Here is a 14544-nt window from a genome sequence, read left to right as displayed (position 1 = left end):
TTTTTAGTAGAGACGGGGTTTCACCGTGTTAGCCAGGATGGTCTCGATCTCCTGACCTCTTGATCCGCCCGTCTCGGCCTCCCAAAGTGCTGGGATTACAGGCTTGAGCCACCGCGCCCAGCCATCCTTAGACTATTTTAGTTCTTAAAAGATTTTTAAATTAAATTCTTTGCTTAACATATTTTAAAATATTATAATAGGTGTAAAGAGAATTGACTGGTGCATCCACTTGGCTCTCTGGGATGTGGGGGTGCTGTCGGAGGCTGCTGGCTCTGTCCCAGGGTAACTGAATGCTGATTGAGGAGACTTGAATTGAAGCTAACTTCACCACTTTCTAGCTTTCAGCAAGCCTCTTAAACTCTCTGGGCCTTTTTTCTTCTATAAGAGGACGATAGCACCCATGTTACTGGGATGTTGAGAAGACTAAAGTGAGATAATGTTATGTGAAAGTACCTTGCAAACTATCAAGTCTGAAATTACAATCTGGTTTAGTCTGTGCACTTGGTTGTGATTGCATTGTATTGGGAGAAGGCTGTTGTTGGACCTGGGCCGAGTGATTAAGTCTCGAATTTTGAGAACAGGGGATGAAGGGTCTCCACAATAGAACAGAAGAAGGAAAGGAGAATGGACCTGAGTGAGCGTTAGTGTGGGAAGGGAAGCGGATATTCACAAGAAGTAAGGCAATTCAGGGAACACACATTTTCATTGCGCTTAGGGACAGAACAGAATATGCACTCACTGGTATATTTTTTTCAAACATGTATTGAAGTAGGGTGACATTAGGTGAGTAATGTTAGGGTAAATACAATTAAGTATAATTCCATTATCCCTGAAAACACATTAAAAGAAACATAGTTCCATTTTCAGTCATGCGGACAAACAAGATAACCTGAAGCCCTCCTGCTAAAAACACTTGGAAATGCCAGCTAGACTATAACAGACATTTTTTTAAAGTGCATAGTTGAGCTCTCAAGAAAGTAAGAGAAACACCCAGGGATACAAAATAGAGAGGAATCTGAAAATTAGAGTAGTGACAGGTGGGTGTTGTTTTGGCTGCCTTTTATTTTCAGTAATTGGAGAGTTTGGGTTTAATAGCCTTGCAGGTTCTTAGACAAGGCATGAGGCTGTCAAGAGGTGAGTTGTTGGACCTGAGATCCCTCCCTGTACCTGCCTAAAGGTGACACCTGCGAATCCTGTTCTCCACTCCCTGATTGCTTTGAGTCTCTTTCCTTTCACTCGTTCTGCAATTTATTCAACAAATATTCATTTGGTATTTTCTCTGTGGCCAGCACTGCTCTAGATTTTGTTAGAGGGGGATTCTAATCATTCCTACCTCACTCTGTATGAGTCAAGGTATGATTGCATAACAAAGTGTCTTGAAGACTAGATTTCTATACAAACCTGTTACAATCCTGTAAGAGTTGTGTGGATAAAGTACTGATCTCAGCCCTGCTGCTCCTTGGTGAGGCCCTCAGTCACTTCCTGAACCTCTCCAGCAGGAGCCAGATTGGCTTCAGGATATAGGGTACATCCTCCTTAATCCTAGGAAATAGTTGTTTTCAATCGCCCTGGATCTCAGCATGTGCCTTCTCATTCCTGAGGGCAGCAGCCTCTATAACAGAGTGTGTGAAGCCTTGGAGACCCACGCCAAGAGGGTGGGCTTTCAGCAGAGGTTGACTCCTGGGGTTCTCAGTCACCCCATATCTTCATTTCCTCAGGAACTGCCCCCACCATCACTGGTTCAGGGGTCTGACGGATATCACAGAGAGCCCCCAGAGATGTGAGGCTGTTTTTCAGATCCTAGAATTGGAGATAGAAGGAAGACAAGAGAAGACCAATGAGCTTGACTTGTGAAATTCAAGGGTAGAGGGTAAGGAGAACTCTGAAAGCCAGAGTGTTGGCACCCCCATCCTCGTGCAAAGGTTGATCATCACCAGGTTAATCCTTCTGAAGAGAAAGGCACAATGCAGAGGACCCCTCCCCCTCCCACTGCTGAAAGTCTGGCAATGTCAGATACAGTCCAGTTCTTATAATTTGGGGTGCTGTAGGGCTGCTGGCTGGTGTCTCAAGTGCCTGCTTTGAGACAGAGTAATGAAACAGGAACTTGGGGGAGTTACTCTCTGAACCTCCCATGGGGGATCGAGTTTCTCCCATAGAGGCCTTGCTGCTGGAGTCTGAGGCCTGTAAGAAGAAATTCTAGTTTTTGAGTAATTTAAGTGGTAACTTTAAGTTCACTGAGAGTTGCACTGAAGGCCAACTTTTCCCTCTAGTGTACTTATTCAAGAGCAATGATTTGTTGGCAAAAAAAAAAAAACAAGTGTAAAGGCCTAGGCTGCAGTAGTTGGAGCCCATCTGTCTACGGCCTTTTTTCAAAGCTTGGGAAAACTGAACTTGTGGATAGGCTCAGTTGGAGTTTGGGTCATTGGGGAACCATGGTTGACAACTATTTACTGTTCAGTCAAGAATATGTTTTCAGGTCATTTGTTCAGCTCTGTGGTTCCCCTTTGGGGCATGGGCTACTTAAAATTTTGTAGAAAAATAAATCCATCTGCCTTTAAAGACTGGCTTCCTTGTTTTTGTTAGAAGGCAGCGTAGATTTTGACGCCAGACAGATATGTATCTGTACGTTTGGGCATTGCCACTTACTAGTTATATGAACTCAACTATATCTGTTAAATTTTCTTAATTTCCTTACCCTTAAGATGTGGACGCTTGGCTTGTTCCAACAGAAATTGGATGTGTTGGGATTTTGGTAACTTCTATTTTTGTGTGTGTGTGCTTCTCCGGGCACTTTAATACAAAGTGTAAAATCAGGCTTACTCTTAGCTCCTTGTTAATTTCTTCTGGCGTGCAAACAGAGAGGTGAAGTTCAAGGGTAGGGGTGTATACTAAGTAGACAAGGACCCGCAAGCCTAGCTCTGGGACTGGGGGAAGCTGCCATACAGAGCAGCAATTTCCTGTTGGAAATCCATACTCAGGACTTCTCTCAGAGACATTGTCCATAGATAATGCTCAGAACAACTAAAAACTAGCAAAGCAACCAGAAGAAAAACATAAATTTGGTTTGACAGTGTTAAAGTGGCACTTGGCAGAATCAGTTTTACAAATCACTAGGTTAAGCAATGTTCAATACAAGTTTGGAGTAAATGAACACTCGCTATGCAGAGCCAAAGATTCATTTATATATTCATTCATTGAGTAATTAGATATTTACTGAGCCACTGCCAGGTGCCAAGCCCAGCTCTCAATCCAGGGTGTTTTAGTGAAGACCACAAAGAGCTGCCCTCCCAGGGCGCAGTTCCAGTCAGGGAAACAGACAAATTAAGAAATAAAAATGTGACATAATAAGCAGTGATAAGATGTTTGAAAAAAAGTTAAGCAGGGAAAGGGATTAGGGAGTTGTTTTTTTCAACAGAGAGGTCAAGGAAAGCCTCTCTGAGGAGATGATGTTTGATCAGAGACCTGGATCGAATGAAGAAATGACCAACTTATGGGAAGATCAGAGGGGAGCAACACCAATAGCCATAAACCAGGATTGTCCCAGGAAAACTAACACCTGTGATTACCCTATAGACCAAGGTGAGGACTTTGGATTTTATTCTAAGTGTGAGGAGAAGCTTCAGGGAGGGACATGATCTGATTTGTGTTTCAAAAAGACCTCTCTGGAAGGTAGACTGCAGATACAGGGAAACCAGTGAAGAGGCCATTGCAGAAGCCCAGGTGGGAGATAACAGCTCAGCTTCACATTGGGTTTAGCTTACATCTTTTTTTTTTTTTTTTTTTTTGAGACAGAGTCTCACTCTGTTGCCCAGGCTAGAGTGCAGTGGTGCGATCTCTGCTCACTGCAAACTCCGCCTCCTGGGTTCACGCCTCAGCCTCCTGAGTAGGAGTAGCTGGGACTACAGGCGTCCGCCACCACGCCTGGCTAATTTTTTCTTTTTTGTATTTTTAGTAGAGATGGGTTTTCACCGTGTTAGCCAAGATGGTCTCGATCTCCTGACCTTGTGATCCGTCCCCCTCGGCCTCCCAAAGTGCTGGGATTACAGGTGTGAGCCACTGCGTGCGGTAGGCTTACATCATTTTTACTAGGCTACACAGAACTCATCCTGAGGCTCGCCCTGTCATTCTTTCCCAAAGCAGAATTGTTTGCTCTAAATATTAAAGAAAATCAGAGGCTCATTTATTCCAAGGACGGTGCTGGGCTGTTGGAGGATGTGGGTGTCCCTGCAATGTCTCACTGCTCTACCTCTCTTGTCCTCCCTGAGCAGCATAAAGGTCTCAACCCCTCTTCATGCTCTTCATTGTCATTGTAGGTTATTGGTTCCAGAATGGAATGTCCTCTCCTTTTCTCTTTCTGTTTGTAAATCAAAAATTCCTTTTGTCTTCCAAAGTAATTTTGAGCATGCAGCAATTGTATCTCTAAACAGCTCCATCAGGGACATTCTGTATTTTGTTGGAGTTGATCCAAAGGTCCTGATAGATGAATTTAGAATTGTCTTTTAATGGTCCTCAGAAGAGTTTTATTAGGTACATGGTGGACCTGGGGAAACTTGTTGAGACTTGTAGGTTATGTAATTCTTTTAGCTTCATTGCTAGAATGCTTGGGACTTTTAACCATGACTTCATTGCTCCTGAATATGGGTTTCATGCATCTGGTTGCTTGGCTGTTTTCAGAAAGCAGGGGTAATAGTCCCATTAATGTATCATCTTTTCCATGATTAGAAAAGAAACCTGAGAATGCTTTCCTAGCAAGTATGTAGACACAGTTTCCTCTAACACCTGTTCTTTCAAGTCATGAGACATTTGAAAATAACTCCACAAGTTCCTGCATCTGAGCCTGTCTTTTGAATATCTATTTGAGCAACATGAAGTTTTGCTAGTGTGAGCTAATGTCAGCATGCACCCTCTTCCCCACTGCCTGTGGATTCAAGTACGGCAAAGGCCTGTTGATTTGGAATGACTTATTTTGGTTCTGTATCATTAATCAACAGATGTGTAAACAGATTTTTAAAAGTAAAATGCCTAATGTCACACTGCTATTACATTAAGGAGCTAGGATTCTGATTCCCTATTCTAAACATTCATCCACACTGTGATGCTTTGGAAAATTTAAAAATTATGCAACAATGCACTCTGATTGTGAAAGAAATGAGAAAACATAGATGAAAAAAAGAAATGAACCTCAGAAATTCCACTGTTCAGCGATAACCACTGTTAACATTTTCAGGCACTTCTTTTCAGATTTTTTTTTCTACAAAATATAATTGCAAATGCATTTTCAAAGATACTGCTTTACAATTTCCTTTTCCCTTTAATAATATTTTGGGTTTTGTTCATGTTCTTCTAAATCAGAACATAGATCTGCATTATCATTTTAAAAACTTGCATTGTTTTCCATTCTAGGATGCTAGTACTATTTATTAAATATTTCATTATTTTTTTCTCCTCCTGAGCTTGACTACTGTATTAGTCTGTTCTCGTGCTGCTAATAGAGACATACCTGAGACCGGGTAATTTATAAAGGAAAGAGGTTTAATTGACTCACAGTTCCACATGGCTGGGGAGGCCTTGCAATCATGGTGGAAGGCAAGGAGGAGCAAAGTCGCATCTTACATGGATGGCAGCAGGCGAGAGAGCTTGTGCAGGGGAATTCTCTTCATAAAACCATCAGCTCTCCTGTGACTTATTCAGTATCAGGAGAACAGCACAGGAAAGACCTGTCCTCGTGATTCAATTACCTCCCACTGGGCGCCTCCATGATACGTAGGAATTATGGGAGCTACAATTCAAGATGAGATTTGGGTGGGGACACAGCCAAACCATATCAACTACCAATTGATTAACCAAATCCCTCAGTTTTAGGACATTTATTGAATGTTAATAATAGTTTAAGTTTGCACTATGCACTTTACATATGTTATTTTATTTAGGTAACTTGCTTATAATTTCTTGATATTACTGACTATCCTTATTCTTTATATACATTTCTGTAGAACTGTACACTGATTATTTAAGGGCTTTTCATAAATATTGCCAGAGTATGCTCCAGAAAGGTTCTAACAATTTACATTCACAAAGCACAAAGCATCCAGAGTGTTTAATTCTCTACATCTACACAATCAATTGGTATTATCAGCTTTTAAAATCTTTTCTAATCTTCTAAGGAAAAACGGTAACTCATTCTTTCACCTTGGAATTCTTTGATCACTAGAGAAGCAGAATTTTGTCTCTTGATGTATTCATATTTTCCATAAAATATTTTAAATCCTATATATTTGAATATATTAGAAAGTATACTTTGGACGGGCGTGGTGGCTCATGCCTGTCATCCCAGCACTTTGGGAGGCCAAGGCTGTAACTATAGGCGCCTGCCACCATGCCTGGCTAATTTTTTGTGTTTTTACAAAGCAGTGCTACAGTTAATATCTTTTTATATATGTCTTTACAAAGAAATTGATTTTTATGGAACACACAGGAATGTTATTGCTAAGTGGCCTAAGTGTGGGTATGTGTTTTACCTCTAAGAAATGGTGCCAGATTGCTTTGCCCGAAGGTCCAAACACGTCCCCTTCCCACAAGCAATTTCAGAGAGTACCCATTTCATTACGTCCAGCCAGCAATAGCTGTTATGGCATTTCAAATTGTTATCAGTCTGATGGGTGTAGTGATAATCATATTGTTACTGCAATTTGCATATCCATGGTTACTACTTGTGAATTTGTATATCTTTTCATTTGTTTGTTTGCCACTGATTTACCCGTCTGTGAATTGTCTTTGCCCGTTATTTTATTGGGTTACTTGTTTCTTATGTATTTGTAAGAGATTTTTGCATACCATAAATAAACTTTTATTTTATTTTATTTTCGAGATGGAGTTTTGCTCTTGTTGCCCAGGCTGGAGTGCAATGGCGTGATCTTGGCTCACTGCAATCTCTGCCTCCTGGCTTCAAGTGATTCTCCTGCCTCAGCCTCCCGAGTAGGTGGGATTACAGGTGTCTGCCGCCACACCTGGCCAAATTTTGTATGTTTAGTAGAGACAGGGTTTAACCATGTTGGCCAGGTTGGTCTTGAACTCCTGACTTCAGGTGATTCACCTACCTCAGCCTCCCAAAGTGCTGGGATTACAGGCGTGAGCCACCACGCATGGCTGAAAATCTGCTAATTTTTAAAAATATTTATTTTGAATTCAGAAATTAGAACAATATTTAAAATTAATTTTATAATTTTTTACTACAATTGTTGATTTTTTTTCTATGCATGCAGGTATACAATCATGTAACCACCAAAAATAGTTTTTTTTTCTCATCTTTTCCAATACTTCTGCCAGTTATTTGGTTTCATGTTATATATACTATAATACCTGTAATAGCATTAGCATAATGTGAAACAGATCATCTTTATCTACTTATGATTTTAAAATTTGCTGCTAGCTTTTAGAAAATTTCTTTGTTGAATTTAAGTGGTTTCTTTCTAGCCCTATTTTAGTTAGGACTGGCTACTGAATTTCGTCAAATGCCTTTTAAGTATTTGTTGATAGGACATGTGCTTTTATCTTTTACTTTTTTGCTGTACTTAATTCAATGGATGTATTAATTTCCTGATATTAACCAACCTGTTATTCCTGAAATAGACTCTACTTAGTCTTTTGATATATTGCGAGATGCTCTTTGCTAATACTTATTTAGAATTTTTGCTTTTATAGTTATAAGTCAGATTTATTTCCAGTTTCCTATTTTGCTTCTATTTTTATTGAGTTTGGACGTTGGATTTTAAAATTCTGTTCCAATGGTCTATGTAACTATTTTTATACCAGTATCATACTATTTTGGTTACTATGGTTTTGTAATATATTTTGAAATCAGAAAGTATTGATGTTTCCAGCTTTGTTCTTCTTGATAAAGATAACTTTGGTTATATAGGGTCCTTGGGTAAAGAAAATGTGGCACATATACACCATAGAATACTATGCAGCCATAAAAAAGGATGAGTTCATGTTCTTTGCAGGGACATGGGTGAAGCTGGAAACCATCATTCTCAGCAAACTATCACAGGAACAGAAAACCAAACACCGCATGTTCTTACTCATAAGTGGGAGTTGAACAATAACATAGGGACACAGGGAGGGGAACATCACACACTGGGGCCTGTTGGGGGGGTCGGGGGCTAGGGGAGGGATAGCATTAGGAGAAATACGTAATGTGGGTGACAGGTTGAGGGGTGAAGCCAACAACCGTAGCACTTGTATACCTATGTAACAAAACTGCACATTCTGTATATGTACCCCAGAACTTAAAGTAAAAACAAATAGTATGTGTAATAGGGTCTTTTGTGATTTTAGGATTGTTTTTTCTTTTCTGTAAAGAATGCTATGCGTTGAATTTGTGGATCACTTTGGACATTTTTACAACATAAATTCTTCCAACCCATGAATAAGGGTTGTCTTTCCATTGGTCTGTGTCTTTAATTTAATCATGAAAGTTCTACAGTTTTCAATGTACAAATCTTAACCTTTTTGGTTAAGCTTATTCCTATTTTTTTTTTTTTGCTATTGTAAATGGGATTGTTTTCTTAATTTCCTTTTTGAATAGTTCGTTAATATATAGAAATATCATCTATTTTTTGTGTGTTGTTTTTGAATCCTGCAACTTTACTGAATTTATCATTTCTTTCTGTGGAGTCTTTAGGATTTACTTTATATAAGATCATATAATTTGCAAACATAGGCAATTGTACTTCTTTCTGATTTGGTTGCCCATTACTTTTTTTTTTTTTTTTGTCTAGTTGCTCTGGCTGTATCAAATAAAAGTATCAAGAGTGAGCATCCCTGCCTTGTGCTGAATCACAGAGGAAAACCTTTCAGTTTTTCTCCATTGATTATGATGTTAGCAGTGGGCTTTTCACATGTGGGCTTTATTGTGTTGAGGTAAGTTCCTTCTGTAACCATTTTGTTGAGTTTTTATCATGAATGATGTTGATTTTGTCAAATGCTTTTTCTGCATCCATTGAAATGATCGTGTAGTTTTTATCTTTCATTCTGTTAATATGATGTAGCACATTGATTGATTTGCATATATTAAACCAGCCTTGCATCCCAGGAATAAGTTCCAATTGTTCATGATGTATAATCTTTTTGATGTGTTGTTGAAAACAGTTTGCTAATATTTTATTAAAATTTTTGCATCCATCAGAGATATCAGCCTTAGTTTTCTTTTCTTGTGGTATATTTGTTTGGCTGTGGTATTAAGGTGATGCTGGCCTCGTAAAATGTGTTTGGAAGAATTCCCTCTAGTTACATTTTTTGGAAAAGTTTAAGAAGGAATACTATTAATTCTTCTTTGAATGTTTGGTAGATCTCAGCTGTGAGGCCATCTGGTCCTGAGCTTTTCTTTGTTGGGAGGTTTTAAGTTACTACTTCAATCTCTTTATCTGTTATGGGTTTGTTCAGGCTTTCTATTTTTCCCTAATTAAATCTTTGTGGTTTGTGTTTTCCTAAGAATTTATCCATTTCCTCGAGGTTATCTGATTTGTTCATACATAATTGTTTGTAATAGTCCCTTATGATTCTTTTAATTTGTTAGGTATCTGTTGTAATGTCTCCACTTTAATTTCTGATTTTATTTATTTAATTATTCTTTCTTTTTTATAGTTAGTCTGGCTAAGGGTTTGTCAATTTCAACTTTTCAAAAAATCAACTCTTGTTAATTTTCTCTATGATTTTTTCTATTCTCTATTTGATTTATTTCTGCTCTAATCTTTATTGTTTCCTTCTGTCTGCTGATTTTGATATTGCCATTATGTATCAATTTGGGGAGAATAATTTTGAGTCTTCCAAACTAGTTTGGTATGTATCTCTAATTGTGTAAATATTCTTTAATTTTTCTCAGTCATATTTTATATTTTTCTGTTTATAGATCTTGCAATCTTTTACTTAATTTATCCCTAAGTATATTTTTATGCAATTACACATATTTTAACATTTCAATTTCCAAATGTTCATTGATTTTCTATTTTCTTAAATGTTTGTAGAATTGACCAATAAAAGCATCTGGGCCAGGAGTTTTCTTTGGGAAGGTTTTTATCTATAAATTTACCTTTTGACATAGATATAGGACTAATGAGGTTACCTATTTTTTTCTTGAATGAGCTTTGATAATTTGTATATTTCAAGAAATTTGTCCATTTTTTCCTTATGTTGTTGAAATTATTAACATACAATTGCTTATAGTATTCCCTTATCATTTTAATAACTGTCAAATTTGTAGCATTGTTATTTTTCTTGTTCCCAATATTGTTCATTTGTTAAAGTATGATTTCTATAAATGGCATGTGGTTAGGTTGTGTTCTTTAATACAGCCTGACAATTTCTGCTTTTTAATTAGGATGTTTAGACTATTTACTTTTAATGTTATTACTTTTTTATGTTATTACTGATATGATTAGGTTTCTTTAAAATTATTTTATATTTTTAGAGACAGGGTATTTCTCCATTGACCAGGCTGGAGTGCAGTGGAGTTTGAGTGCAGCCTCGAACTCCTGGGCTCAAGCAATCTTCCCATCTCAGCCTCCCTAATAGCTGGAATTACAGGCATGAGCCACCATGCCCAGCTAGTTTTTAAAAAAAGTTTTGTAGAGATGGGACCTTGCTATGTTGACCAGGTTGGTCTCAAACTCCTAGCCAAGAGTGATCCTCCCACCTTGGCCTCCTGAAGTGCTGGACAGATGTAAGCCATGGTGACTGGCAGATATGGTAAGATTTATATCTATGTTTCTATTTGTTTATCTGTTTTTTTGTTCCACCTTTCCTTGTTTTAATTATTAAGATATTTTGAGGCACTAAAAGTCTTATTCATGTAAAATCAGAACTTCAATTTTATATTGAATCCAAAATTTCTTCCCTTACCCTGTGCAGATGATCAGTGGCTCAAGGACACTTTCCTTCTCCCGGATCTTTTATTTTTCTTCCCCCACTCTTTCCAATGCTCAGGCTTCTCAAGGGGTTGGATTGGGAGAAGCTTGATGAGAGTGAAGAAGGCCATGACTCTTTTTATTCAACAGTAGCAAGAGCAACCCAAAATCTTTGTTTTTACATTATTTATGGAAGTTTTGAGTGTTTAGCTAATTGAAAGCTTTAGCTATTAAAAAGAAGACCATGGTATTAGTCTCTTTACAACTGTTGCAAGCCTGTTGAATTTGAATGCTAAGAGACAATGTATGTTAGAGCTTGGTGTACAGTTGCTTACCTTAAATGGATTAGGCATTTGTAATTTAATTCTTCACTGAGTTTTACCATTCTGAACTAAGATACCATGTTGTTAAAGTAATGAGAGCTATAGTAACACAGCAAGAAAAAAACTTAATAAAAGTTTTATTTTATTTTATTTTTTTGGAGACAGGGCTTTGCTCTGTCACCCAGACTGGAGTGCAGTGGCAACATCTTGGCTCACTGTAACCTCTGTCTTCCAGGCTCAAGCAATCCTCCCACCTCAGCCTCCTGAGTAGCTGGGACTACAGGCACATGCCACTATGCCCAGCTAATTTTTGTGTTTTTTATAGAGACGGGGTTTTGCCATGTTGCCCAGGTTTGTCTCAAACTCCTGGGCTCAAGCTATCTGCCCACCTCAGCCTCCCAAAGTGCTGGAATTACAAGCGTGAGCCACTATGCCCAGCCAATAAAATTATGTTAACATCTATGTAATGTCCAATATTGGTTCTCTTTCAATAGATAATTCTCTTCTAAGTAGTCATTTATAGCTCTTTCTTGGGCTTCTTCCATCTGTGGCTCTGCCATCTCTGACCTAGGACTTCTAAGGTTGCCACACCCATCTACATCAAACTGACATTGCTCCAGAAATTTTATATGCTAAGTCCTGGGGATGGTATACATCACTTCTGTTCATATTTCATTGGCTGGCCTTCAGTTATGGCTAACTTCAAGGGAGGCTGGGAAATTGGGGCAAGAATAGAAAATGCTTGGTGAAGAGCTAGCTAGTCTCTGTGTCGGAGTGTTTTTTGTTATAAGGATTTTACATATTTAAATTTAAAAGTCCATGAACATGGTTTTTCATCTCTGTCTTCTGTGGTAGTATGTTGACATCATATGGCCAGGTCACTCACCACCTCCTCCCCCCACCAGCCCAAGGAAACTCAGTCTCAATAAGGATGTTTCTTGGGGAGGGGGAAGGTAGCTCATTACACTAACACCAAATCTCTCCGAAGTTGCAAAGCTTGGATTTTAAGAAAATGTAAAGGGACTAAAGCTTTACAATGAACATTTTAAACAGAAAAGAACAGATTTAATCGAACTCTTATTAAAGTCAAGCAGTAATATCTTCATACTTCTTGCTGAGAATTTTTTTCTTTTCTTCAACTCTTGAATGTCTTTTCATGATTTTAACAATTTAAATGTAGAAACATATGTTCTATTTTCTAGAGTTCTGATTTTAGACAAAAAGGCATTTGTATAAAGAATCCTTTAGAGTGTTTATACATGACTCTATGTTTAGTATTTTTCTTACAAATCTCAATCCCCTGGAGTCATGGGGCACTCAGAGCCCAGGGACTCAAGTTCACCATTAGTTTAATGGTTTTGACCTCTGCTCTAAAGTGAATTTGTACAGAGAGTCATGCCTTGCATGTCCTAGAGTCATTAGCTTGGCATGAAATGGTTCTATTGCTTATGTTGCAGTATAATTGTTTCTGAATTGGGCTTCTGTAAAATGATTATGTCTACTCGAAGACCTGAAGAATTTAAGAGCAAACTGCTCATGGGGCGACAGCATTTGAGGGCTGGCAACTGGATAATCTCATGTGTAAATCAGAACCTAACTTTCTCTACTCATTTAGTTACCTATGGTACTGGCTCACTTAAAGATTTGAGAGGCATCTCTTTTCAAGATTGGTATTTCCCACCATGGCTATGGAAACGGTTCTCTATGTTGGCCAGGCCAGCTCTGAGCAATCTTCTGGGAACTTAACATAGTTTATTATTGAATATTTTGTTCATTAATTTGGGGTCCTAAGTATGTCTCAGCTTTTTGATATAATGTCTCCAATAGTGATATTTATTTTAACGCATATGCTAGAAGCCAAAGCTTCATTAATTTGACAATGATTTGCTACATGCTTACTACAGGCCAGGTGTCTACAATAAAAAATCTGCATCAAATAACTTTTGAATGACAAGGTGACCATATTCTGGCCAAAGGGAAGACTTAAGTTGAATAAATAAATGTTGCAGTATGTTAGAAAATGGTAAATGTCGTGAAGGAAATAAATGGGAGTAGGAAGTTTAAGGGCTGGTAGATATTGCAATATTAAATATGGTAGTCAGGGAGGGTGTTATTGATTATGTGACATTTGAACAAAAACTTAAAGGAGCTGAGGAAAGAGCATTCCAGGCAGAGATGACAGGAAGGATAAGGCCTTTTAAACTGACTTATGTCAGGAACAGCAAAGAAGCCAGCTTGTGTTACTAGTGATAGAGAATGAGGGGACCCTGATAGGAGATGAGGCCAGAGAAGCTGAGTTCTGGGGTGGAAATAGGGTGAGGGGAGCAGAAGAGAGTAAGTTCTGACTAGGAGCAACACCTGAATTTTGTGGCATCCTGGAGGCCAGGCAGAGAAAACGTATGGAGGAGGGAGTGATGGACTATGCCAAAAGATGCTGGTAGGTCACACAAGGCGCAGTCTGAGAACTGACCACTGGGCTTAGATTTGCATTGAGTAAGTGTAGTGGGTTCAAGAATGAATGGGAGGACAGAAAGTAAAGATTTTTTTTAAGAGAAGTTTTGCTACATTAAGGTGGTAGAAATCAGAAGCAAAGTTGAGAGAGCTCTTTTACTTTTAAGAAGGGAGAAATTATATGATGTTTGTATGCTGATGAGAATAATCCAGGGGAGAGGGACAATTGATACAGGAGAAGAGAGAATTGATGAAGGTTAGAGAGGAGGGATCTGATGCATGAGAAGAGAGATTGGCCTTAAATACAAGCACAGCCAGCGCATCCATGAGGAGGGCAAATCAATGGGCATGGTTGCTGGTAGATGGGTAAATATGGAGATGGGACCATGTGGACTCTTCTAATTGTTGGTAGGTGGGTAAATGTAGAGATGGGAGCAGGTGGACTCTTCTAATTGCTAGGGCTTTCTTAGCACAACAAGGAGCAAGAGCATCAGCTGGGAGCAGGAATGAGAGAGGACTTTGAGAAGAGAGGAGAAGTAATTGTGAGAGAGGGGAAATGAATGGGTCAAGGAGTGTTACTGTGATTGCTGAGGAGCGTTTTGGTGGTCACGTCGACGAAGGACTTAAAGAAAGGTAAGAATTGAGTTGTGAGAGGTAACCAGGGGTCAGATCTACTAGAGCCTTACGGGCTGTGGTCATGACTTTGGATTTTATTCTGAGTGAGATGGGCAGCTGTTGGAGAATTTAAGCAGTGGAGTGACACTATCTGACTTAGGTTCTAAAAGGATCACTTTGACCACCCTGTGCAGAATGTTTTGCAGCAGCAACAGCAGGACAAAAACTAGTTCAGCAGTCTAAGAGAAAGA

At 38.7% G+C, this 14544-nt stretch overlaps 1 long non-coding RNA gene across 1 annotated transcript in view; it reads left to right on the top strand.

The window, feature by feature from the left end:
• The window catches only part of LOC108530722 (uncharacterized), a 239642-nt gene that overhangs the window by 145866 nt on the left and 79232 nt on the right, over nucleotides 1-14544 (top strand). The window contains exon 5 of the long non-coding RNA XR_001885933.1: nucleotides 8781-8922. This is a non-coding gene — a long non-coding RNA (uncharacterized LOC108530722). The remainder of the gene's footprint in view (nucleotides 1-8780; nucleotides 8923-14544) is intronic.

This window comes from Rhinopithecus bieti, unplaced genomic scaffold (assembly GCF_001698545.2).
Source record: "Rhinopithecus bieti isolate Rb0 unplaced genomic scaffold, ASM169854v2 scaffold_7398, whole genome shotgun sequence".
In the NCBI taxonomy this organism is placed as follows: domain Eukaryota; kingdom Metazoa; phylum Chordata; class Mammalia; order Primates; family Cercopithecidae; genus Rhinopithecus; species Rhinopithecus bieti.
Note: the sequence above shows the minus strand (reverse complement) of the source record. Positions and strands in the feature narration are given on the sequence as shown.